Source organism: Hermetia illucens, chromosome 4, assembly GCF_905115235.1.
Source record: "Hermetia illucens chromosome 4, iHerIll2.2.curated.20191125, whole genome shotgun sequence".
NCBI lineage: Eukaryota > Metazoa > Arthropoda > Insecta > Diptera > Stratiomyidae > Hermetia > Hermetia illucens.
The window spans coordinates 85,713,399-85,739,287 of NC_051852.1; the positions used below are offsets into that span (position 1 = coordinate 85,713,399).

The 25,889-nt window shown below is 39.6% G+C and overlaps 1 protein-coding gene across 1 annotated transcript in view; it reads right to left on the bottom strand.

The window, feature by feature from the left end:
- The window catches only part of LOC119656132 (MOXD1 homolog 1), a 169,723-nt gene that overhangs the window by 59,837 nt on the left and 83,997 nt on the right, over positions 1 to 25,889 (bottom strand). The window lies entirely within an intron of this gene.

The window sequence follows — 25,889 nt, forward strand, 5'->3', positions numbered from 1 at the left end:
TGCTTCACAATTAGAGTACTTTTGTTAAAATACTTTTTTCAATGATATCATATAAATTATGGTATACTAAAGTTTTGGCTTATGAAATTGCATATCCAAAGTGGTATCTAAACGTTTCTACTTTCTCAACATGATCCGATCAATCATTCACACGCGTCAGTAATAATTCGAGGTTGTTCATTGAAATTATCCTCGCCTACATCCTGCACACTTACAATTCTTCGCACATGTGCCCTTAATTCAGAGAATACTGGCTAGATAAGTTCCCACCTAATAATGATGGATAACCAACCAATGTAATTCAATCGTGACTTAGAATTAAATTAATTGCTAGCTATTAGCTGGTAAGCACACGTGTTATTGAAATAAAGATTTTTTTCGCACTGGAGATGACTTTCTGCATTTTGTGGATTAGAATATTAGAGACTTAGAAAGTAACGAAATAAATTGGTGAAAATTGGGAAGAAAGATAGTGGAGAATACTTACTTGCTATAATGAAAAATTTCATGACCACGACCAACGTTTGCAGGTAGGGCACATTGGGGAGGGATGGGGATGAGGCGAACTATTTTGAGGGCGCTTGTTATTCAGATGGTTCCCACAAAAATTTACTAATTACATGCTTTGCGAAGTAGGTAATGTGAAATATTGTTCAGAGGTTCCGTTGAAGGGTCAATTGCTGTAACGCAGTGCAAAGATGTGGCTTATCGACGAGAGAAGGAAAGAAAAATCAAAACTAAAAACAAAAGCTAAAAGCTAACTAACACTAAAAGAGATTAGTGATACAATTAAAGAAATGAAAAAAAGAATGCTACAAATATAAATCAAATCGGCTATCCCCGGTTGTTCAAGGTGGCCATCCCGTATATGGGATCCGTGGAATCGATTTTTTTTGGATATCAATTGTATCTAGATATTGTATAGAAGAAACGATACTCCGGGTCGTTCGAAAATTACAGTGTTATGGCAAAAAGGTAAAGTGTTTATTTCAGTTTTATGTCGCCGTAATAAAGCGCGAATTTACCGGTCCGACCGACGTTCGAGTTTGACATGTCTTTTTTTAGGGAAACTGAAGGTTTATGGACTAGGTTAATGGTCAGTTCAGATTCTATGATTAATAAGCACATTCTAATTTTTAAATTCGTTTCTTTTCGAACTGGAGGTTGAAAATTGGGTGCCACAATAGCCCAAAATCTATTCAACAAAATTCTTTGAATTTTCACGACTTATTCAGAACATATTTCTACGGTTTGTTAACTAGGATAATTGCGATTCATCGGACCGTTTCTTAGCTTTCAATATTTTTAATTTTTATTAATCGTAGTTTGCGAACCGTTGTAACTCTACATGTTAAAATGGCTTTTATTTTTTTCTGTAAGTTGAGCAGGGCGCCCTTTAGTGTGGCAGTTTGGAAATGGGTGGATAAGTTGCTGCTTACTTCAATAATGAGCAATGAGTTCGGTTTGAAAATAACAATAAATATATGGTGAAAAATTCGTAAGTTACCGGTGGTAGGTAGGATACCTCTGGAACTATAGTGCATAGTTCTAGTATGATAGGTTCGTCGCCCATCGTCAGATAATTGATTCCATTGCATAACATTCCCTCTGGCTCGAATACAGACATAGTTTACTATTTAATATTATATGAGACCAGGATACCCCAAAGGCACATCTTGATAAAGCTTGCAGCTTATGGAGGTAAGCAAATCTTGACATACGTTCTGGTAGTAAGAAATGGCCAGTAAACATCACCGGAGAGTAAATACTCAATACCATCAACGACGAGTGCCCAATAGGTTATGGATAGGATTCGAAAGACGGTTGTACTTTTTGGAAAGCAGTGGACAATACCCGCATCTCAGTCTCACTTACTGGAAGATGATCAAATATATAGACTATAAATCCTTCATAGTTTTTGCAGCATCATTTAGCCTTCTTCAATGTCTGCCTGTCTCTGTTTAAGGTTTTGTGTAAAACAAAACCTTATTAAAATCTATTCAATGTATGTCTGTCTGTCACACCCGATGTACTCGAAAACGGCTAAACCAATTAGCAGTTTTTTTAATGTGAGGATATATTTCGTAGTTTTGGAAAATATGAAGGAATGTTGGATTTGTAGCTACATATAAATAGAGGTTTCCCGCATAAGATAAACACAAAACCTTTATATCGGAAGCCCGAGCTCCCGATATTCCAACTTGTTTTTGTTTTGTTCATACACGGAAGTGTAAGAATCTGAGAAAGGCACGTCCGCTCCAGCTTAGCCGAACGAACGTCGGAGTTACAGCGAGTGCGTGTGAGATTTGTAAACACTAAAAATAAAAACTAGAGATAGATAGGTGATGCATGTAATACCACAAAACTGATATCACGTTAAAGTGTAATGTGTGTCGCATTGCCATCATCGAGCGCGATTCAAATATTACCAAACATTTTTTAGTGAATTGGTGATCTCGGCTATTGAGTGTTAATATTTAACCTTGATAATATAACATCATATGTGAGGTGAGGGTAATGAAAAGTAATGTTTGTGATATTACTTTGTAATTTATGATACTTTGTAATATCAGTTTTCTAAAGTGATATGATATTATGCTACCTAGTGGGAGAACGATAGAGATATTGCCCCTAGCAACCACTGTGTCCCGTGCCGAACTGGTTAATGTTGCAGTTCGTATCCGCGTGGTTCCGCTCAAGCCACACTCTAATGCTGAGACTCTTCGCAGACTCATCCCATTGATGATGCTAGAGATGTATGCGTGTGCTTCTTCCATTTGCTTCGCTAGGATGTCGACCGGAATCATGCCCGCCACTACCAGTACGGCCCCACCTGTTGTGATTGTAAAAGCGCTGCAATCCGGTAAATCGAATTCAGCTGCTTCCTTCTCTTACATTTTTCAAACGATTCCGTCTACTTAGGAGTTGCATAAAGCAGAATTTATGACAACAGTCTGGCTTGAAGCGATTTCCAACACTGCTTTGATGCGGAAATATTCGACAACATTTTTGCAACTGATGCGGTGGCATTGGCTGCCTTTTGAGATGCATATTCGAAGTGTTCCGTAAACTTTAATCTAGCATCAAACATAACCCCGAGATATTTGATAGTCGGCTTTGAGGCGACCGTATATCCTCTGACATCCAATTTCACAATGTTTTTCTCTCTATGGTTCGCTATTAAAACCGCTTCCGTTTTCTCTAGTCCTGCTCTTTCTAGCCACGACTTTATCGATCCCACTGTTGCTCTGGCGCAGATTTCCATATCCTATATGTGCTTTGCTATAACAACCATAGCTAGGTCATCTGCGAAGTCGATAATCATAGCCTCTTCTGATACGGGAAAAATAAACACCCCAGTACTGAAGCCTATGGTACCCCCGCCGTACTCTTTGCGGTCCTCATCCGTCCTGTAGTAGTCCTCTCTGAGAGGTTGTTTTCCATTAGACTCGTTAAATATCCGGGAACATCTATGTCAAACACCGCCCTTTAATCCGATGTAGATTTTTTCACCGAATATAGTCACGTGCGGTATCAAATCTAAGGTCTCGGTTAGCACTTTCCGAAACTGATATCAGAGTTGACGTGAATCGTAAATTGTGCGAGTAAAGAGTCAAACTGTGCACAGTTAAAGTGAAAGAGGACTCACTTTCGGGAACTGCCTAACTTAAAAATCTGAAAAGACGCCCTCTAGCGTGGCACCAGAAAAACACCTTTTTGGATATCTGGCTGAGTATCTTGCTTGAGTTCTTCCAAACAGAATTCTAACAAGTCGGGAAACCGGAAGCTGGGCGCTTCAGGTATGAAAGGTTTTGTTTGCTTCTTCTGTAAGTATATTTGAGTGTAGAACTATCCCATTTGTACGTAGCCCGTTATGTATATGCATTTAGCATATCCGAGTACCCAGATTAGTGTGATAATGATATTCAATGCAGTAAATTTACACGGTAAAGTCAACTTTGAGCTACTGCAACTTTGTTACTAATATTATGATTTTGATCAAACTTGGAGATAATATGCCTTATATTATATTTTATACTATTACCAACTTTTATAACTCTGGGATAAACTTAAGGGGAGTTTTACTCAATTTCCCCAAAAATATGATAATATACTATTATTAACTTAGTTTGAGCAGATATCGATATGAAGAGTATTTTGAGGCCTGGGTACCATATGGAGGCAGCTTCGTGAATTTTTTCAGATTTTTTGGTTGGGTAGTTTCTGAAAATGGGTACGTTAAAGAAATCGTTACTTTCCACCCCTCCCACTCCTGCCTTTCTAACAAATCTCAAAACTAAGAAGTACTAATCGAGACCTTTCATTTGATACCCCACATGACTATATTCGGTGAACAAAAATTTTACACCCTCCTTTTACATGTATGGGGACCTTCCCTAAATCTCAATGTAGAAGGATTTCACTCACTGCATGTCTGGGGGTCTACAGTTCTCATCTTCTCACCAAATTTCGTGCCAATTGGTATAGCCATTTCTGAGAAAAGTGCTTGTGCCAGACAGATAGACATTGAACTGATTTTAATAAGGTTTTGTTTTGCAAACAAACCCTTAAAAATAGTGAAAAAAGGGCCTTCACTAACTCTCAATTTCTGGACGTGTTAACCTCTCTCAAGTGAATGTAATTTTTTGTTTTAAGAAACGTCAAAGTTACCAATTTCGAATCCCACTAATGGCAGTGGGATTGTACCGTGATTTGACGTCGGATACCAGTGGACTCAACTGTGACTGAGTACCTGAGTCAAATCAGGGTAATAATCTCGGGCGAGCGCAATGCCGACCATATTGCCTCCTACAGTATACTGTAGTGTACCGTTTCGGTCTTGAATGAAGTTGCGCCAACGATTATTATAATTATTATTTATTGTAAAGTATATTCATAAGCTCGAGAATAAATACAGGTATATAGACTATAATGACAAATAAAGTAAAGTTCCAGTGCATTTTTTGCATTTTCAATTGTACACTTTGAATTGACCTTACGATTGGGAGGATAAAAACAAAAAAAATTAAATAGACGACAATCTAAACAATTGCTAGTTACTTAGGAAAAACATTTAACAATTGGTGGTGAAAATAAACGAAAAAGAACCCAGCAACAATGATGAAGCAGCTGTAGGGGTATGACTCGGTCGAACGAAATAGTATGAGACTGCTAGCTATTGGCTTACCCGAGCGGGAATGAATGATGCCGCGTATATGCGGCTAGCCGCCACACTCGTTGCAGTTTTCGATTGAGAGAGTTTCAGGACATGGTAATAATTTGTTCTCCGACGTAAGAAGATGATTGCGATTATCGGTGGCGCGATTCAAGAGGACGTGTTTTAATTTAAGCTAAGCACACTTGGTCATTATTCTGGCCCACAAAAGTAAAGTCAATATCTACCAGAACGGCTCAAATCTGGCTCTGATTTTCTTGAGCGCTTCGCTAATAAAGAACGTGCCTTGGGACATAAGGAAGAAGTGCTCTAAAGTCGACCACCAGGCGATAGCCAAAGGTACACCCAAATTGAAAGAAATTTGATGGCGGTTTGCCCAATGTACGAGGTTCTCCTACAAGGACAGCTCTCCACGAAATCGGACGCATTGTTTTTTCCCTAGCAGAAAAAATAATGGTTGCTATAATAGTGAACTGTTTAGCTGTTATTAGTAAGCTGGATGAGTGGTTGCGGTAGGTTGGTAGGTATCAGTGGTCGCTCCGAGGAGCTCAATCAGCCCTGTAATGTGTCGTTTTGGTGCCACACTACTAACACCATTATTGCTGTGGTAAGAGCAAACGGCAGAGTACAGCCAGCTCAGACGTTCAGGGCCAACCCGTTACATTAACGAAAGATAGCAGCTCTACCACTCTGCAACTAGAGATCTTCCTGAGGTCCTCAAAAAATGGTTTACTCCATGTCTGTAGCCTGGCTCCAGGTAGAGTTGGTCAGTCGCAAAGGAAGTGCCTGAGGATTTCTCTCTCCTTTCAGCAGCTTCGGCAATCCGAATTGCAGGATAAGCCGTGTCTGAGGGCAGGGCCCCCTATAGGCCAGTGCCCTATCTGGACAACTGTAAACGTGTATGCATTTGCATACGTCTCGTATAAGAGCTCTTGCAATCGTGTCTTGTTTTATGCGGGCTCCACACTCCTTGACTTGATACGGATGGAGAGCCTTCATCATTTGGATTCAGATTCTCCTCCTGACAGCCGCCAGCGGAACACAGACTGTGTCTACCGGATTGCCAAGATCACAGCCGCGCTTGGTCTGTCTGTCTGCCCCACCAGACTAGAGGATGTGACCGCTGAGTTTAAATGCTTAGATTCGGATCATTCCCTAACCATCCAAAAGTTGCCAGCATCGCTAGCACTTCCGCTTGGAGTACACTGGCGAATCCTTGGAGACCGTACTATTCGGCTACACTGTGTGAATCCGAGGGAACTCCCGCCCCGATGCTACGTACCTTTTGTGCATATCTCGCCGTGTATCTGCATTGAATGTACTTGACTATTCAGTTTAATGCGATACTGACCTTCTGTCTTAGTCTTTATGTAAAACAGACACACTTTGGCATGTTACCATTTGAGTTGGAGCTCAAGAATGCATTAAAAATTTTGCTTGTTTGTCTTAAAAGCCTGCAAATTTCGAAACTTTACTGTCAATGAAACATCAACCACGTTGAGGTGGTAGCAGACGCAAAATCGGTGTCACACAGTTATTGACAACACCTTTCATGGGAAAATACGGTGTTGGTGGAAGGTTTTTGGCAGCTTCCATCGCCGATCATAGTCCAAGGTCAGTGGGATTTATACTGACCGACACGATTTGTTATTGCGCTGGGCAGGAAAGCGGAAGGTGTGCAGATCGCAATAATTGCAGTACTGTATATCGCATCGCGAGAACTTGCATGTGGGCGCAATTCTTTTGATATTTCTGTGAGGAACGTTAACGGTCAACTTCGTCACGATGACGAGCAGATGATAAGGTGGAAGTTCTACCTCTTGTGGATGAAATGGCTCTCCAAACAGAAGAGAAATTATCTTGGCCATCAATGCACTGAAACGGAGTAAAGCCGTCGAGCTCGAAGGTTCCCCGAGAAATTATTCATCGTTGCACCTACAGTTTCTTCTAGTTCGGAAGTCTTGAGAATCCGAGACCTTCCCCAGACACCGGAAGATGGAGATGGTCGTCAAGATTTCCAAGAAATGTACTGGGTTTTAGGGTGACAATTCTGTGCTCCCTGCCGGCTTAAATAAGGAACGCCTCGAAGGCTTGATTGACAGAGATAGCCGATGAGTGAGTCGCCCTGGGAGCACTGGCGCAGAATAGTGGACGAGGGCGGACGTCTCGGAGGGTTGTGGAAGAAGTTGAGCGCATTTCAACGAACCATAAACGACGGTGCGTAGGCGCAGTTGATGGGCCTTGCAATGGATGAGTAATAATGTTAGAATTTCTAGTATCATTAGATATATTATGACAAAATATAGTAATATGCTATTATTAATTTTATTTTAAAAGATAGGGAGTGTTTGAGACAAATTAATCAATCAGTGACCATCTCCATGATTTTTGTTTTTTTCAAAATTTGAAAATTGAAGGATAGTTTCTCAGAATGTGCCCTTGATTTAAATAAAGATTTTATAATCTACCACCACCCAACCTATCCAGGATGATAAAGCTACGAGTTGCTTCGGATAGTACTAATCGAGACTTTTTTTTAATCTATTTAACTCGACTATATTATATTCATCTTTCACATGTATGGGTACACTCTTAAAAGTAAACATACAATAATGTCATTCACTGCAGTAGCCACAGTTGTGATTTCTCACCATATTTCTGAGAGAAGTGGTTGTGCCACACAGACTGATTTCTTTCGCAGAGCCTTAAAAAGGCAAACTACACGGAAACAACAAGATCCTTTTCGTAATGGCCTATCCTACAATAGGACTGTAAAACGAAGAAAAGCCTTAAAAATGCAAAAAGTTTGCTCATGGGTAGGTATGGGGAAATAGGCCGACAATCTACGAAAAATTCTCATTGAAACATGTCACATGTCCCCTTTTATCTCATGTAATTCAATTACATGATAATTATCCAAAAACAATTTCCCCCAAACGCTAAAATTTTATTTTTTTTTCCAACATATTTTCTCATGATTTCATGATTGTGACGAATCATTGATTTCGTGTATTATGATTGGAAAGGTGGCGGAAGATAATGGCCCGCAAAAATGTTGAAAACAAATAAAGGTGATTTAATGTCTAACCTTTATTTTGTAAGAACAACAACAATAATGTGCAATAAAAGCTCAATAAACGAAAAACGATTTCGGGAAGATGCATAAAATTTTTGTGGGGATTTTTTTTAAAGTGTTGGCGATTGTTGTTATTCAGATTGCATGAACTTTAACGCAGCTATTCTCATGGCTGAGAACAGTCTGGAAGATGTTATCGTTTCCACTCCTGAGATTCAGTTAATGTGTTCAGTTAATGCTGGTAAAATATTTAATTTGTAATTTTTTAGAAAATATTTGAAAAAGAAAACGACATTTGAATTGATGGGAACTGTTGAGAACTAATGCAAAATTGCAAATTTGATGCTTTTTATTTAAAAGCATTTTCGCAAGACTTATTATTTACTGATTTCCTTTGACGTAATACTGAAAGGATAGTTCGTCAGAGAAGGCTCACATAAGAGACACTTAGATTACCACCACGCGAGGTCCGTCTTCAATTAAAGGTAAAGTCTAGCTTCTCAGCAATCGTAATCTTGGCAAATATTTCAAACGTTTTATGAGAGCTTGAATTAGTGTTTGATTTAATTACAGGACGCCCTGCTTGATGAGTGAAGTACTGCTTGCACTTTGCAATGCTTCCCAGAGTTGAATTTGATCATTCTCAGAAACTGTTATGGCTGGAAACTTGAGCATATACTCCTGTCTATTTTGTGATTTTCGATGCGAAAGAACTTAATTGCTCCATGTCGAGATGAGTTACTTTTTTACCAGAGCTTTTTTGGCTTAGGTACTCTGAATGGAGGTCAAGGATTGACTAAGGTCGTCGAGCCATTGAAGAAAGAAACTCTGAGCGTGTGAAAGTTTTTGAAAGAACATCACCTTCCGTTGTGCATGAGATATCTGCGAACACCAGCAAAAAACTAGTCGTTTTCAAAATGAGAGTAGAGATAAATTTGAAGCACGTTACTGTGCATTGGAATGAAAACAGGAGAATTTCTAATAAAAGGCTACGTATCTGAAGGATTTTGGTCAAAAGACCAATTATTCCGAGTTGATTTTTGCTAACTACAATTGCAGGACTTTACTTCCTTACCTAAAGTTGACGAATACTGAGAGTGCACGTGCCCCCCCAGTGCAGTTCAGTAGTCGTTTGAATATAAGCGACCATTCATACCCTAGGGTGCAGAAAGTTTAATTTTCGACGTTGCTTTTCATAGCTTTATATGTGTAGAGACATATTAACTAAAAAATTATGTTGAAATCATCAAAATATCCAAACAATTCTACGATATTGGAGTAGTAGAAAGCAGAAAAATGTGCTATCCACTTTTATATTACCGGGAAAGGCAGGATGGTCTCCTACAGAATAATATTTGGTCATAATCAAATACGGCAAATCGGTTGTCAAAGATGCTATAGGCCAATCACCATACTCGCAAGATTTGGCCCCGTATTTATTCACTGTTCTTAAAAATTGATGTTCCGGGGTACTTGCTTTGATTTAATTCGTTGAAGAAGTTGAAGTTTTTACAAGGGCTCCCGTAAAAAATATTTCTTTTGCGAAGGCTGAAAGACGGTATTTTACCCACATTAATGACAGAAAAATAGAACGTTCGAACGAGCTGAGCGACAAACCGGGTTTCTGGAATGTTGAACTTTGAAATTGAATTATATGTTGATTTGTTCAAATCATCGCTAAACACACTTCAATTATGACGGACGTAATGAACGAATGTCCGAATTTTCAAGAACCCTTCGGAAAATACGCATTGACATTTGCGCTCTCTAAAAAACTTCACTCCAGGCAAATCAGCAATTGATCAGATTTTCTTTCTGCGGCAAGCGATGGAAGAACTGTTGGAACATGGGCAACAGTGGCACCATCTTTAAAGCCGCCTATGATAGCATAGCCAGGGTAAAACTGTACACGGCCATGAGAGAATTCGGTATCCCGACGAAATTGATAAGACTGACTACGCTGACCCTGACCAATGTGTGAGGCCAGATAAAAGCAGCAGGATAACTCTCAAGACCATTCGACATCAACAACGGTCTACGACAAGGGGATGCCCTATCATGCGTCCTCTTTAACCTGGCCCTCGAGAAAGTGATCCGTGATGTTGATGTAAATGCAAGAGGTACGATCCTCTTTAAGTCCATCCAACTACTGGCCTATGTTGACGATATCGATATCATGGGAAGAACCACCCGATACGTACAAACTGCCTTCATCCAGATCGAGCAGGCGGCGCGAGATCTTGGGCTGCATATCAATGAAGGCAAGACAAAATATATGGTGGCAACGTCAGCACCGAAGACGAATCAACCAACAACATCAAACCGTACTGGTCAAACAGGAAGAATAAGGATAGAAAAATACAACTCGAACTCGAAAATCACAAACGATAACAGCTACGATGATGAAATCCGCGCACGGTTGTTGTCAGCCAATAGAGCGTATTTCCGCTTACAAAAACTGTTCCGCTCGAAACGTCTCACCATAGGGTCAAAACTCTTACTGTACAAGACTATCATGTTGCCAGCCTCATGTATTCCTCGGAAACTTGGGTTCTTAGCAAGAACAATTGTGAACTCTTGGCCGCGTTCGAGAGAAGAATCCTCCAAAGAATTTTTGGCCCTTTACATGAGGATGGACGATTCCGTAGCCTACACAATGACGAAATCTATGAGCGATACCATGACCGTCCGATTGTGGATAAAATCCGACTCAATAGGTTACGGTGGGCGGGTCACTTAATTCGTATGGATGAGAATGATCCCACCTGAAAAGTCTATAAGGGCAATATCAATGGTAGAAAAAGAAGACGAAGCAGACCCTGCTTGAGATGAATGATGGCGTAGGTTAGGACGCTAGAAAGCTTTTAGTGATATCGATTTGTTGGAGCTCGGCGCAAAACCGGGATGTCTGGAGTTCCTTATTAAGACCTTATTGATGATGATAATGAAAAGACTTCATGGTGTCGTGCCAAAAGATGCGATATTGAACGGGAACGCAGTAAAAATGATGATAAACTCCTTTACTTGTTTTGTCCAGGTGCTTAATATTGTGTTGGTTTTGCCATCTATAAGAGTTGTTTACTCGGCACAGTCCTAAACATGCCTGGTGACAATTGCATCGTCACCAGGCATGTTTAGGACTGTGCCGGCAAACGGCAGCCAGTGCATTGGGATAAAGCCTTTTTCATAAGGATTGATTGTGTCGAGCGTATTCCTACAACGTCCTGCGAATCAAACCATCGTTAAAACATACCAGAGCGCACTGGCCTGTTGTGTAGTAAATGTTGGTGATTTCGCGTTGGTGGTTTCTGCTGACATTGGCACTGAACTGAATGTTGCCCGACGCATTAACAGCGCTACATTGTCTAAAATCTGAAAATGCACTTGTTTCAACATCAAGATTAAGTTTAGTTAGTGTTTTTCTGTGTTGCTATATTCTATGTTGAACATGGAAAATAACTCCCTCTGTCACTCGAAGGCTTCTCCTTCGCCAACACCTGTTTGTGTTGCATCATCGCAGTACCCTGGTTTGATATTATTACAAACGAAGAGCTTAGTCGGCACCCGTACGAGATGTGATCGAAAGATGGAAGTGGCAGTGAATAGGTCACATATTAAGGGAGGATGACAATTCTATTGCTCTGCTCTCTCAACATGGCTGACGAGTTGGTCGCCCCAAGGGCACTTGGCGCAGAGCAGGAGAGGAGTGTGAGCATCTTGGAAAGTCCTGTGCGGAGCTGAAGCGCGGCCGTTAACGTGCTTACCCCACTAAAGGGTAAATAGCGAACATGTATATATGTACAAATGAAGGTCTACGAGAAGAAATCCGCTATTATAAGTTTTTAGATGAAAAAACCCGGATCGATTGACAGTGGAGACTTGGGGCTCAATGAGCTCTTCAACGGAATTATTGAGGAGAGCAGAACTGCATGCATGATATCGTTTAAATTACCGTAGAGCAAGCTGTGTTCATCAAAACTTGACGCAATACACGTTGCGCGGTTACTCATGGTCGTGGGGAAATACCGTGTAGAGCGTTGCCCTCTCTACATTGCAGTTCTGGGTCTAGAGAAGATGATTGGCGTTGCCACACAACCTCATCGCTTATAAACTTTGGAGACATCTAGCGTGACGTGAATTATTACAACCGACTACCGGATCTAATGTAGCAGACAGTTTCATTGTCAGTCACAACGGCCTGCTCAGAACAACCTATGATTAACTACGCCAATAAATTGCTTTAGGCACCAACGCAACCTGAATGAAGTGACGTTCGACAGTTGGCGATCAACCTATCCATAAAAGTCTCAAATCCAAAATTTATTGTAGCGTTGTTGGTCATGTTGCTATGTTTCTGAGTACTGTCGAACTAACCAAGCAAATGAACGCCTCCTCGTGGTATGCAGAGGCGTCTTTGATCGTATAGTCATGTACTGTGTATTGATGGAAACTCACTAGCTAAGATTGATTTGAACATCAAAGCCGACGGAAACGCCCATGAAGCCAATCGAAACAATGGCTTCATACACTAGACCGTGATTTGAGAATCTCAATTCCGTGTAGGTTCAAAATACAATAATTTTAGCATACTTTTCTTCATTCATTCATTCATTCTTCATCTTTCATTTTCATCGTTAGAATTTCCGTCAATATAATAATTAAATAATATTACTGAAGATAATAGAATGGATAATAATGGAATGGTTGAACTAGTTGAACGCCATCCTCTTGTTCTTATTGCCCGGTGCTAGAATGTGCTATCTCACGGCCCTAGGCCTATCGTTGATAAAGTATTAAGTGGGATGAGAAAGTGTAGTTTCATTAAGAATTAAATAGGAAAAAAAATAATGACAATATGAGGAGCAGATTGTATGGATGCGTTATGCTAAAGGTCAAAAATGATTTTAAAGGAAATGGGAAAAACTGAAATACTTCTGTTTGTTACAAAGTTTCTCACAGCGCAGTAGAACTTATTTTGCATCTAGAACTAGAACTGCGGTTAGAATGAATTAGTTTTAGTCCTTAATTGCTGTTTCTAGCCTTCTACATCTCAGATCTCCCGAAATAGTTATATTATGAGAAAAAAAATAAAAAAAATGTTAATTTTTTACCCAAAATGTGTAGTGACCCCCCTTAATGGGTATTGCTTCTACAATACCAAGCATCCTGAAAAGAAAACCCATGTTCGTATCGAAATACTTATTAGATCTCGCATTAAGCATTATTTTCTAGAAGATTACTGCAAAGGCCACCTCTAAGAAACTTCAATCCGATTACTGGAGTGGACCAGCAAAATAACCATTACTGCGATCTAGTGTCATCCTTAAACCACTCAAATATTCGATTTTTAAGATTTGGGGGACAGATTTCTTGTCACTGGGGACTTTAATGCTAAGCACAATCATTGGAAATCTAGACGGAACGAAAGCAGTTGTAGGAAGTGCTAGCCTGAGACACTAGACTTATCATCGGCATATGGACAGCCCACTTACCGCCTAGCTGAACGATGTAAATTGACGGACTTCAGTGAGGCGGGAGCATGCTGTTTTCAAACCGCTCGCCAACATCATTATGACACTTGGGCGCATACCAACAATAAAAGTAGGAATATAGCCACTAATCAACGCACTTGTCAAATGCCATAAGTATATAAGAGCTCATTTGCAAATATACACTCCATTGAAAATCAGAGGTGAAGTAGACAAGACTCTATTCAAATTCCAACGTCCATATATCGTCAATCTTCCATAAAGTAGTGCATCACATAGCATAAATAAAGCACAAGTTGAGAAGACAGTGGCAGGATCAGAGATTTTATTTTCCAAGTTGTCACGATCGCGGCGGATGGCCAATTTTACCACTTTGCGCCAAGCATTTAGGCTCGGACGATCCTACCTACTTAAATGGTAAAGAAGCGCTGGTGACCGGTGGTAGGTTAATGAGAGAATCCGTCGCCATCAAGGGAAGCCATGAGGGATTTTCGTACAATACCTGTAGCTGACAATATCATGGGAAATACAACCACTTTCACGGGACGCCAAATTTTTTTGATTTCCCGAATCAGTGGTTCGTAGTTCAATGTTGCTATTGTGGGAGATAGCAACATCAATAACAAACACGGAGCGACCCGTCTTATCAACTAAAAGCATGCCAGGCTTGTTGTGTAATACACGCCAGGTTTGTTGTGTAATACATCCTGTAAGCAGAACTATCAAGTACTGCGTGAGGTTCATACCGTTAAACCGAGCATGTTCCCGTGATCAGCCCATGTTTATATAGAAGGTTTTGATGAATTACCTTACATACAATATTATGCTTGTTTGTGTCTAGCACCGGTGTATTACAGTGCAATCAGAAATGAGATGGTCCAATGTCTCTAACGCCGTGTTTCAATGCTACTTCGCATATGTGGGGAGCTTCTCTTAAGCCCAACACAAAATGATACAACTGGTTGTATGTGTAACGGTTCACAGACCACATATTCTCACCAAATTTCGTGACGTTAGCTCCAGTTTCACACAGGACCTTAAAAACGTTTAGTCAGAGCAAGTCGATCGTTTCATGAAGCCCAAGAATCAACGGGAACAGAAATTACGTAAACCGAATTTTCCCCGTGAAGAGTTACAAGAAGATTGAAGAGACCTGGTCAATTTGAATTGCCAAGAGCAACATACGGCATTTTGGTAAAAAGTAATGCTGAGAAAGGGGCAGCATTTGGAAAGGAAAAGTATTCTCCGTCAATTTACCGCAGGAGTCTCGACTTCAAAAATATCCATGGTTACGTCAAAGAGAAACTTTTCATTTAGAGGCAAACAAGTTGCTCGAGTCGTTAAAGAACGAGTGCACCCAAAGAAAGCTTCAGAACATGACCTTACCACATGGCTCATTCAACGTTCCACCTATTTCCCCAAGGCTTCAAAGTTTACAGAAATTACAATGACGCATAAATGTGGGAAGAAACCAACACAGATTGCATCCTACCCGCCCAGAAGTCTGGCACCCATCTTCTCAGTTTGACTTTCGGGAGAAGCATGGTACAATGGAATAAGTTCACAGGATCATCTCTGATATAAGGATTGCACTGGCGGGTAGAAAGTATTGCTCTGTCATTTCGAATGTGGCGCAAGTGTTTGACAAAGTGTGGCACAAAGGCCAATTTTTAAAATAGAGAAGTTGCTTGGAATTTTGGAATCTTTTCTTCTGAAGTGCAAATTCAAAATGAAATACAAAAGCTTCACGTGTCATGAATTAAACATCTAAATTAGAGTTCCTCAAGGAAGTGTCCTCGAGCTGACATTCTACCTCATCTGTACACCAAGTGTACCAACTGATCCTTACCTGATAGCCCCCTGATACTGACATTAGGTATCCACACCGATCCTTAGGTTGTATCAAGGAATCTACAAATGCGCCTAAGAAAATTGGAAAAGGGCTTATAAAATGGAGAATTCGCGTAAGTTAAACCAAGTGCTATCACGACACTTTCACCCTGAATCGAGAATGTAATGTAATGATCCCTCAACAAAAAGAGGTAAAGTATTTCCGTTTTGCACTTGGGTAGACGATTAACTAAACAAAAACTCTAAACTGGGAATTGAGTACAAACGTTTGTTGTACAAAGTCATCATAACGCCAATATGGACTTACGGTATTCGACTTTAGGGTTCAGCAGGCGCGTCTAATATATTGTTGCTACAGCCCAGTCCAGGGTACTCCGGGTTATCACCTTTACACATTGGTATATGAAAAATGCAAACACCAACGGGGACCTTAAAATTGCGACAATAATTTTTTAGATTCTGGGTGACAAAGTACACACGGAGGTGAGCTTCCCATCCTATCCACTTAGCCAGGAGACTGCTACAATAGCCTAGTTTCAGTCTGTTAAGTAAAATGATTATTCTAGAAAGTAGTTAAAAGACAAGCAAAACTCGTTTTGAGAATGATGGGGTCCTAAGTCTGCATCAACTTAATGCTGGACCGGACCAAATGGGGAGCAACTTACTCCCTCTTTCCTGGTCCACGGACCCTCGCTTAGGGCTTGTACCCAAACTTTTAAAAAAAGTTAAGCGACGACGGCTTTAAGGTTTCTTACCAGGACAGAGGCAAATCGTCAGACGCTGCCTCACCTCTGCCTTGGGAGCAGCGTGACCGTCGTGTTCTACGAATTATATAAAGGAGCATTCAACATTTGCGAGCCGCTACGGTCACGCTGCTTCCAGGGCAGAGGTGAGGCAGCGTCTGACGATTTGCCTCTGCCCTGGTAAGAAACCGTAAAGCCGTCGTCGCTTAACTTGTTTTTACAAGCAAAACGTTATGTATGTTAGACACCATAATCTTATTCCTCGCCAGTGCGATAGAATTTATGTATTTATTTATTTTATTTTATTTTATTTTTATTATTCAACAAAAATGTATTCTATCGCACTGGCGAGGAATACATCTTTAGTTTAGCTTTAAGATTCGAAAATCTATTGGTAGTTTCTATTCTAGAAATATTCAATAAAATAAATACAGTGGAATCCCGATAATTCGTACACCGATTATTTGCATTTCCGACTAATTTGTACAAATTTACCCGTGCGTAGAGTTAATTTTCTTTATTTTGCACTCCAGACAATTGGTAATCCTGATATTTCGTACCAGATTGTCAGTCCCTTGACCATACGAATTATCGGGATTGTACTATATGTCGAAAAAAATCTCGAGAAGTATACATCTTTTGTTTACTCTTCTGTGACATGTAATTGTAGTACGATCATCTTGGGGTACTGAATCCCACCGCGAGTTATAGCTACTAATGGAATTGTCATACTTTCTGAATGGGTGACCAATTTGTTGCTTATCCCGCGTCCCTAATAAGTTAATGCGTATCTGGCCTCCATGCTGATGTAGTTGGGGATTGAATTAGGACTGGTAGGCAAACGCTTGCTGCTTTTAGATAACTGAATTTAGTTTTTTGTATAATAACCCAGATAAAATAGATATCGAAATTTGAATAGGGTCACATAAAGACTACCGTGTGTATATAAAGTAAATACCTGAGAATTCCAATAATGTTCTATAAAGATCATTTTCATTTTCATTCATCATTGCATTTTCGAATTGATGTTGATTTACTAAAAACACCTCAAAAGGAAAAAGATTGACTGACCCTGAAAAAGGATAAATCGGCTTTTGATAAAATATAACTCCCAATTGGCCTAAGAATCCCCCAAAGTTGTTAATCATTACATCAATCATAAAATCAAGAAATTTCATATGGAAATATGTGTATAAAACGGCATACACTGGGCAGACTTGAGTTCGAAAATAAATATATGACATGGAACAACGAGTGGAAATTCCCAGTCTTGTTAGGCGAGAAGGAACTCAATCTGGATAGACCGTATGGCTGTAAATGGCACGATTTGGGAGGGGAAGTGGGAATCTGGATGAGTCGAAATTTTGGTGAAGGATTGCGATGTCGTGGGCCCTTTTTAAGGTTTTGTGTCAACACAGAACCTTATTAAAATCGGTTTACTATCTGTCTGTCTGTCTGTCCGTCACACGCATTTTTCTCGGAGACGGTTATAGTGATTGACACAAAATTTGGTAGAAAGATGGGAACTGTGAACGCTCGCGCATATAGTGAGTTACATCCTTTTACGTCGGATTTAAGGGAAGTCCCCATACATGCAAAAGGGGGGTGTACATTTTTTCATCAAAAATAGTCATGTGGGGTATCAAATTAAAGGTCTCGGTTAGTACTTTTCGAAGCCGGTCTTAGTTTTGACATTGATTTGGTAAGGTGGGGAGTGCGGGGGGTTGAAATCATCATTTTTTTAACGAACCCATTCTCAGAAATTACCTAACCGAAAAATCTGAAAAAAATACCCTCCATACCGATACCTGTTCCAATAAAGTTAATAATATTGCATTACTATAATTTTTAGTAATTGGCATTAAAATCCCCCTTAAGTTCACCCTAGAATCACAAAATTTTGCAATAATGTAGGCTTCATCATGGAACATGATCCCACCAAATTTTGTGAAAATCGAAATATTACTAACAAAGTTATAATAGGTCAAAGCTGTCGCTTCAGTGCAAATTCAAGACTTTGAATGTGAATATCACTTGAAAGTGGGTATATGCATATATTACGTGGTACATACTAATGGGACAAATGCACACTCAAATCTCTTTACAAAAGAAATACACAAAACTTTCATACCTGAAGCGTCTAGCTTTCGGTTTTCCGACTTGTTGCATTTAGTGGTAGGAATCCAATATACACAATCAACACACAAATGAATTCCGAAAACTACAAAATTGATGAGGAGAGCTGTGGAGATTTCAATAAGATAAGGTTGGTATTTATATCTCCAGAGGAACGCGGTTTCTTGAAAAGGGGATTGTCCGGTTAGACTGTCCAGATTGCTTTCCGGACCTTGCCTTGTCTTGTATGTTAGAAGCTTTGACGTTATAGTAGATTTTTAGAACGCAAGTTGCTTTTTGGTAATATTTGAACGAGATCACTTCTCCACTCGGCGGAGTTGGTGGTAAGTCTCAACATGCGTCATGTGTTCTTTGAGGTTGTTGCATTACCCAATATGCAACATTCTTTCTTTCGACTGAAAGGTGGTGGTGTTTGATTAAAGGTGTCCGAACACAGAAACCAGATACTTCCAATAACTATCTTGTGTGACAATGCCAGTCGCAATTGATGATTTCCCCCTTCTTTCATTATTTTTAATAAAAACAAATGTGTGTCTCTATTTATAGCGAATTATTTCCATTTATATTAAATTCTATGATTTAATCTATTTTGTTTTGGGTTTAGAGACCTTTTTTTCTTCCATATAAACTCCCAGTGGGACTTTTGAGCAAAGCGCAAACCAGTTTGTTAACAACAGAGATTTCAGGTTGCGTTTGAATCCAGCCAAATAAATGATCCTTTATCTAAGTAGTGAATATTTCCAACGATGCTTAACTGACGAGGACTAATTTTTGTTTGATGCTTTGAAGAGTTTCACAGACAAAAAAAATATTCTTTGGGGCATTGTATAATGGTATGAATCTTTCCTTAATGGTACCAGGCAAACATGTTGCACCACGACCGAGATTAATGGAACGCGTTTATCAGAAATAACATTTTTGGGCAACCGATGTGGAGGAAAGCCTTATTAATCATCGTAGCACATTCTTCTACAGTAGCACAATTCAGATCAAACAGCTTTTGATACTTTGGAGCAGGTATCATCGATGATTAAAATGTACCTTTTTTCATTCCATTTAGGTAGTGGTCCAGACAAATGCTCTGATACGTGTGCTCTGTTCCAAAATATGCAACTCTAGGGTCATCATGTTAGCTTTGGAAAACTTCGCTTTTTTGCCAACCAATAAATAGTTCCGACCAGTGAACAGAGCGATATTGTTGTCACTATTATCCCCAAAACAAGTCAGGAAACCGGAAGCTAGACGCTTCAGGTATGAAGGTTTTGTGTATTTCTTTTACAAAGAAATTTGAGTGTGCATTTGTCCCACTAGCATATATTATTATGTGAAAATATCAATATTCAGGTGATGTCGACATTCATAGTCTTGAATTTGCAGAGGAGCGACAGTTCTGACCTAGTATAACTTTATTAGTAATAGTACGACTTTTACCAAATTTGGCAAGATCATGATTTATACTATAGCTTACATTGTTGCAAAATTTTGTGATTCTAGGGTGAACTTAAGGGGGGTTTCGCTGTCAATTACTAAAAATTATAGTAATGTACTATTATTAACTTTATTTGAACAGGTATCGGTATTTCGGAGCCTAGACACCATATAGTGGCAGCCCTTTGATTTTTTTCAGATTTTTCGGTTTGGTAGTTTCTGAGAATGGGTTCGTTAAAAAATGACCACTTTCAACCCCCCGAACTCCCCACCTTTTCAACAAAAGTCAAAACTAAGACCGGCTTCGAAAAGTACTCACTGAGGCCTTTAATTTGATACCCCATATGACTATATTTGATTAAAAAAAAATTTACACCCCCCTTTTGCGTGTATGGGGACCTCCCCTAAATTCAACGTAAAAGGATGTAACTCACTATATGCGTGAGCGTTCACAGTTCCCACCTTTCTACCAAATTTGGTGTCAATCGCTACAATCGTCTCCGAGAAAAATGCGTGTGACGGACAGACAGACAGACAGACAGACGGACAACCAGACAGACAGTAAACCGATTTTAATAAGGTTTTGTGTTTACACAAAACCTTAAAAAGGAAATAATTTTCCTTTTTTGGGGATTGTTTTCTATTTTTGCCGAACCTCGACACTTGATTTGACTCGTACCTTCTTCTGCTACTTCGTATAGGCAAGATAGGAAGGGTATATCCCACTTCCTGTTTGAAAACCTTGAATTGATGAACCTTGCCATCATGCAATCTACCAATCGGAGAATTCGAATTTAGGAGGTAATAGTGTAATGATCAGTTTGAATGATGTCCCGTGAAACATTATTGCAACTACAAAATTCTTTCAAAGTCCTGCGATATGGGCGAGAACAGTTGGAATAGTTTCGTTTCGCATCGGTCAACAAACGGGTGCCATATTGCAAAAAAATGTTGTCAGCGCCTTCGCCTTGAAAGAAAACAGCACTAACCTGTAATTAGGAAGGGTTAGCCCATAAGAAATCAGGCAAGATTTCAATATATCAAACGATTGTTGTTCACTTCCTGATTAGGTCTCCTGCAGACACGAATGCACTTTCTTCGCGTTTCGTGGGCCAACATGATCTGTCATTGTAGCCGCCTGCTCAGGTTCAACAGATATTTCTTCTATGGTAATCAGATATCCAATATATTTTACCTGGGAAGAAACGAAGTCACATATAGGATGGTCGACGGTTGCCTTAATCGGTTAAACGCTTTCTACAGATCTTTTGAATGTTCCTCAAAATTAGTTGATAGCACAATGTGTTAATACGAGAGCATTAATGATTATTTTAAATTTCGACGGAAATGGTCAGTAAGGTTTGCCGAAACACACTCGGTGTATTTTCCAAGCCAAATGGCATAGGGTTGAATCTAAAAGTTCTGAAAGGAATCACGAACGCGTTTTTACCATCTGAGTCTTTTCCTTCACCTGGTGATAACTAACTCGTAAGTGAATACACCAAGCAGCGTGAAAAGGATATGGAATGACGAGTATGAAACTCTTACAGTTATCGCATCCAAGCGTTGGCAATCCATGCAGAAGTAGGCACTATCATCTTTCCTCCCAACGGCTCTCGCAATCTTCGACGATTCCTCAATCAAGAAACCACTAACCGAACTAAGCTCTCAAAACTTTTTTTTTTGCGGGAGCCATCTCATAGGGTGGTAAGGTTATGGGGAATCAATTATTTATCTCGATCTATAACTGCGAAAAAACGGAGTCGGGTTTCCCCCGACCTAATAAATTTTAGTTTTTAGTGAAATGCGCATTAAATCGGCTACACCTGCCACTATTTAGCATTGGTCCTTCATTTTGACGAACTTCATCTACCAAAGAAAATCCCACCTAACGTTCCAATTTATATTTGTAGCCTCCTTGTTCTCCAAAAAAGCACTTTCCATTTGAGATGAGAATAGCACTATATTCGCCCCACGATGCAGCCTACACATAACAGCGTAATGAAAAAGCAGTAAAGTTAGTTGAAACCCTTTGTTCCGAATTCGCGCACTAACGGTGGTTGACAGAATTGTTTGTGATTTGTAAGAACTGTCTATTAATTTAATTAGCACATGTTTTTCACAAAATTGTTGGTGTTGACTTTTCAAAAATTTCGTAAATTGTGTGGTTTACTGTGCTTTGTGCTGAGGCTATCTCCAAAAGCTCAGTATCATGATGACTTAGAATATTTATCTAAAGCAAAATAAAAATATCTAGTGAGGGAAATATTTGCTGGTTTTAGCTGCATTTGTAAAAGTCGGGGCGATGTTTGTTAGAATTTCAGGACATTTACAACGATAATAACTAGTAGAGGCTGATCACTTAGATGAAACTATTGTCGTGCTGTTGGTAGCTGATCTTCCACAGTTGAAGCAAGTCTTCTATGTATATGTTTGGTTTGACAAAAACGAAGCCAATCAATTGTGGGAAAAACCGATAAATATACAGTGGTAAAAAAAAGTATGAGAAGAATAGATTGAGTATGCCCAAATTTTTGGTAACGCGGATACAGGAAAAAAGAAAAGCAAAATGACACAGTAATAGGAAAATGAAAACAAAGTCTAAATTCAAAATCAAAACAAGTCGGGAAACCGGAAGCTGGGCGCTTCAGGTATGAAAGGTTTTGTTTGCTTCTTCTGTGAGTATATTTGAGTGTAGGACTATCCCATTTGTACATAGCCCGTTATGTATATGCATGTAGCAGGTCTGACTACCCACGTTAGTTAGTGTGATATTGATATTTAGTTGCAGTAAATTTACACGGTAAAGTCAACTTTGAGCTACTGTGACTTTGTTACTAATAGTATCATTTTGATCAAACTTGGGGATAATGTGCTTATATTTTATACTACTACCAACTTTTATAACTCTGGGATAAACATAAGGGGGGTTTTACTCAATTTCCCCAAAAATAGCGTAATATGCTATTATTAACTTAATTTGAACAGTTATCGACACGGAGAGTATTTTGAGGCCTGGGCACCATATAGAGGCAGCTTCATGATTTTTTTTCAGATTTTACGGTTAGGTAGTTTCTGAGAATGGGTCCGTTAAAGAAATCATCAATTTCCACCCCTCCCACTCCCCGCCTTTCTAACAAATCTCATAACTAATACCGGCTTCGAAAAGTACTAATCTACTACTACTACTAATCATTTGATATTTGATTTGATACTAATCATTTGATATTCCACATGATTATATTCAGTGAAAAAAATTTTTACACCCCCTTTTACATGTATGGGGATCCCCCACTCACAGTTCCCACCTTCTCACCAAATTTCGTGTCAATCTGAGAAAAGTGCGTGTGACAGACATACAGACAGACAGACACGGTCGTACGGTTTACAGAAGAACAGCCTTAAGGGTGTATTCTGCCTGCAGGACCTTCTCAGACGATGCAGCGTTCGTCATCTCGGGAATGATGCCGATTCACATCCTGGCAATCGAAATGATGAACATTTATAACACCAGGTCCATCTCTCCCTTATCGCAGGTGAAAAAAGCCGAAAGGGAGAGTTACATAAGCAGATGGCAACAGCGATACGACCAGACAGAAAACGGTCGTTGGACTTGCAGGTTGGTCCTTTCCATCAGGGAGTGGCTGGAGAGAAAGCATTGGGAGATAAATTATAATCTCACCCAGTTTCTCACCGGCCATGGAGGATACCGTCAATACCTGTACAAGCTTAAATTGGACACCTCACCTAATTGTCGAAGCTGCGACGGGGTCCCAGAGACCCAGCGCACATATTCTTCCAATGTCCTAGGTTCGTGGTATTAGTGGGTAAAAATCCCACTTTTTTGCAAACAAAACAAAACCTTAAAAAGTATGTCAACATACGAGAATAGTTAGTACGCTATGTTGTTAATGAGGTGTTTCAATTGATAGGTAATACCGATAACCATGCAACACAACAAAGTGCCGTTGCGTGATATAATTGATGCAGTTTATGTGAAATTGTTACCCAAGTGGCCGCGTAAAATAACAAAAGGTGCAAGAAGATGTCGCGTGAATCCCGTGATACTTCATTTGAAAAGCGCCACTTGGTGATTTTCAATTCGGAAAGAGATTTATCGGGTTAAAAAATTGCAGAATTATTGCATATGAGACTATGCATTGTTTATAAAATACTCCGGGCTTATAAAGACGAGGATAGAATTGACAGGGAACCGCGCGCTGGTTGACCTGAAAAACTGTCATTGCAAGACAAGCGAGTTATCCTTCGAATAGTTCAGTGTAACCCAAAAGTATGCTACTCAATGCTGAATAGGTTAATCGAATTGCCGGTCCTAACTCCGCATCCACTTGATGACAGACCGGACCAAATGGGAGGCAACTTACTCCCTCTTTTTATGGTCCACGGACCCCTCGTTTAGAGCTAAGCACTCAAACTTTCAAGATGTTAGGCGATGACAACTTTTCTGTTTCTTACCAGGGCAGAGGCAAATCGTCATACGCTGCCTCACATCCGCCTATAAAGTAAAGTTGTCATCGCCTAACATTTTAAAAGTTTGGGTGCTAAGCTCTAAACGAGGGATCCGTGGACCATAAAAAGAGGGAGCAAGTTGTCCCCCATTTGATCCGATCCGTCATCAAGTGGATGCGGAGTTAGGACCCGCGATTCTTAAAAAAAATATGTTGAGCCCTGGCCAAGGTTTGGCCCAAAGTATGGACGGATTTGCGCTCAATACAATTCGTAGCCATATTGTGTTCTGCGAATTATATAAAGGAGCACTTAACCTCTGCAGGTACACTGCTACTAGAGGGGAAGTGAGGCAGCGTAACATGGTGGTTTATTGAAGGAACGATGACTACCAAAGACTATATAAAAATTTTAAAAGAAAGTCTGCATCAGAGTGCAGAGAAACTAGGCACCTTAGACTTGTTTCAGTTTTACCAGGATAACGATCCGAAACATAAAGCGTATGCAACCCGGGCATGACTCCTTTACAAGTGTCCTAAAGTATTAGCAGCGCCTCCCCAATCACTGGATCTCAATCCCATTGAAAATCTATGGAACCAATTATACCGCAATATTCATCAACGCCCACCCGTCACAAATAAAGCAGAAATGAGAATGCCACTCGTGGAAGAATGAAATAATGTTTCCACACATTACCTTCGAATTCTGGTGGAATCGATGCCTAGTCGGTTCTTAGCCGTAATTAAAGCCAACGATGGATACACGAAGTATTAAAAACTGTTTTGGTCCTATTTTTTTGAGCGCGATTGATCTTATCATGTGTAGTGTTGAGATACTTTTTTGACTGTGAAGTTAGATCTTCTTTCGTTTGCCTATGGCTGTGTTAATTTGATTCACTTTTCTCCTATTTTTGTACATGTGTTTTGAATAATGTTTCTTTTATGTGTTACAACCCATTTTGGCATAATAAACGAATTGTTTTCCTACATTTCCTCTCGTGCTCATTTTATTGCTCGTTGTTGACAAACTTTTTTTAACCACTGTAGGTCGTTTCTACTTTTGGAAACAAGTCATCCGAAATTAGGTGATGAATAACAAGTCATTCTGCTCCCTAAGTTTATTTTACAATAAAAACAGATACAAATAGGTGTACCGGATACTTACGTATTTTGAACAGTTAATAATGGTACCAAGGAAACTAAACTGAGTCCTAAAGAATTATTGTGCCCCCATTTTTAATAGTTTGACCTGCTTGAAGTTTTGGAAATTATCTTGGCTCCTTTAATGTGGATGCATTAAATTGGATTAGAAAGCATTTCTTATTAAATAATTTTCTTATATTTTTTTATCTATCATGAATCAATAAATGAACCGTAATAGAATTTTGAACGATAGTTGGAATTCGGGCTATTTGAAGTATTTTTTCTATGGTTTCCCTATTTTGTTGCTTCAGAGGCATCAGTATCCGCCTTGAAAAGCAAGTTTGTCTATATGCATACACACGCATGTACATTGCTACGGAA